This window comes from Sinocyclocheilus anshuiensis, unplaced genomic scaffold (assembly GCF_001515605.1).
Source record: "Sinocyclocheilus anshuiensis isolate Anshui unplaced genomic scaffold, SAMN03320099.WGS_v1.1 scaffold2917, whole genome shotgun sequence".
Taxonomy (NCBI): Eukaryota; Metazoa; Chordata; class Actinopteri; order Cypriniformes; family Cyprinidae; genus Sinocyclocheilus; species Sinocyclocheilus anshuiensis.
The window spans coordinates 93,505-96,023 of record NW_015539844.1 but is presented as its reverse complement, the minus strand read 5'-3'; the positions used below and the strand labels follow the sequence as shown (position 1 = coordinate 96,023).

General features: G+C 29.6%; 1 protein-coding gene across 1 annotated transcript in view; it reads left to right on the top strand.

Moving 5' to 3' along the window:
- The window catches only part of LOC107684522 (solute carrier family 12 member 9-like), a 3,023-nt gene extending 2,717 nt beyond the window's left edge, over positions 1-306 (top strand). The window contains exon 3 of the mRNA XM_016480792.1: positions 278-306. The gene's annotated coding sequence lies outside the window, so the exon portion shown is untranslated. The remainder of the gene's footprint in view (positions 1-277) is intronic.
- The last annotated feature ends 2,213 nt before the right edge of the window (positions 307-2,519 follow it).

Here is a 2,519-nt window from a genome sequence, read left to right as displayed (position 1 = left end):
TATAGCATGTTCAGAATGATTAAATTCAGGGCCATTATTGCTGTTTTTAGACATTCATTTGTAAAGAATGAATTCTGTTCATAAGCTCTTATAAATCTCAGTATTTCATTTATAATTCGCAGTATGCTGTAAACAAAGATCAATCAATGTAACTAGTAAATAAATAGCAGTTAAATATTTAGAAAATTATAATAATTTAATATTTAGAAACTATAATAGTAATATTTATCAAAGCTATAAAAAGTTACATTCATTATTAATTATTGTTATTACAAAGTGTGTGTGTGTGTGTGTGTGTGTGTGTGTGTTTGGGGTCCACACGTGCCTTGTGTTACAAAAATTAACAAAACACACACACACGATTAACAAACAGTACGACAGTATACCTCTAAACGCATGTACGAGATCACACTCCATTTTGTGTTTGTATCGTTTTTAATATGCAATCATTTTAAGCACTGTAAAATGTAAGTATATAAAAAAAAATTAATTGTTTAATAATTGAATAAAAATAAATAATGTTTGCTTACTGATTGTTGTTGATTTGTTTATTTGGATTGATGGTAGTTCAATTAATTTTGCAATCATTTATTGCAATTACTTAACCATTTTTTTACTCAGTATTATGTTATTTGTGTAAATTCTCACAAACAAATCTTTTGGTTGCATTTCACTGCAAAAAATTATTTCTTTTGTAATGCATCTATTTTTCACTATTCCCACTTTTGATTCTCATTGCTGTAATAAAATTTGTTTTGCAGATGTTTTACTGTTATTATATGCTACAATACAATGTTTATTTTTTCTTTATTCATATCACAAATTAAAGTTAGTATAACAAATGCTACTCTTGTGTATGAATATATCATTTTTTTTTCTTTAAAATTATAGTAATGAGAATATAAGTGGAAAATTACACAAATATAATGTGAAAATAATGTCACAATGATTCAAAAAATAATTTATTTATAAATAATGAATAATGCTTTTATTATAAGAAATTTATTTTTATTGATTTTGAGGTGAAATAAGATACTATATATATATATATATATATATATATATATATACATCATTTATTAATCTTAATGTTAATTTCAACATTTTCTAATGCATTATTAAAATCAAAAGTTGTTCTTGTTAACATTAGTTAATGTACTGTGAATTAACATTAACAATGAACGACTGTATTTTCATTAACTAACGTTTATTAAGATTAATAAATACTGTAATGTATTGTTCATTGTTTGTTCGTGTTAGTTGATACATTAACTATTGTTAACAAATGACACCTTATTGTAAATTGTTACCTTTTTTATATATTTTCTGTTTTCATTTTAATTTTAGTAAGTTTCAGTAATTTTGTTGTATGTTTTTGTCATTATTATTATTATTTTTAATGTTTTTTTATGTCTAGTTTTCATTAGTTTTATTTCAGTTGTAGTTATTTTGGTGCATTAAGTTAAACTAAATAAAAAGTATAGAATGAAAATTTTTAAATGGTGCCTTGGCAACTAGCTAAAATAAAATAAGTTTATTTTATTTCAAGTAGTTTATTTTATCGTTTTAGTTTAAGTGAACCTGTTGTGAACACATCTTGCTCGTAGTTTTTGCAGGCTTGTTTATTGGAGACATTTGACTGAAGTATTAAACGGCAGGTCTTTGAGTGAACATCAGAGAATGAGGGGTGGGGGGGAGAAGATAAACCGTTTAGCTGAAGGACTCTTCTCTGAGCTAAATGAGGTCGAGTGCTTATTTGGACGGCGTCCATGAACTAAAATGATCGAACGCGCCGACATCACATCACATCCACTCCTGCAGCAGCGGCCTGTCGGGTCAGGGCATCTCTATCGCCATGGCGATGGAAGCGGTTGTCATAGCGCCGCGGGTGCCGGGAGACCCTTCGTACTGCTGTGATGCCATTCGCTGCGAGCACAAACACACGTGCAGGTGTTGAGTTCCTCACAGGAGTTCATTCTGTCCAAACACACTCAACATGAGCTGCTGTTCTGCGGCTCTCAGTGTTTGTGCTGCTCTCCTTCAAGGAAACCATGCTAGAGTTGATATTTTCATTCAAATGCAGTGACATTTCAGAGATTTTTAAGTGTCCATATACTTAAAATACACGGGGCTTATTGCTTTTATAACACAGTTATTCCATATACGTAGTTAGGTTTCACAAAATAAAACAGAGCAAATAAAGTGTAATGATATTAATAAAAACAGTATTCTTCCACCAAACAATGTAGCTCCTCAGAAACAGTTGTGGTTGCTACAAAGTGGTTGCCGAGCAACACACAGAAGTAAACAAAGGTGTATGTTACTTTGAAGAGTCATTTACAACAGCTTCGAACACGGCTCAACCAATCAGAATCAAGGACCGGAACTCCGTTTTATAATCAATATTAAATTATAATGTTACATCTTATATACACCTTCAAATATCATCTTCAACAGTATCTATATATCATTTTTTTACACATATAAAATAATTTAGCACTACAATTAGTTATATATAT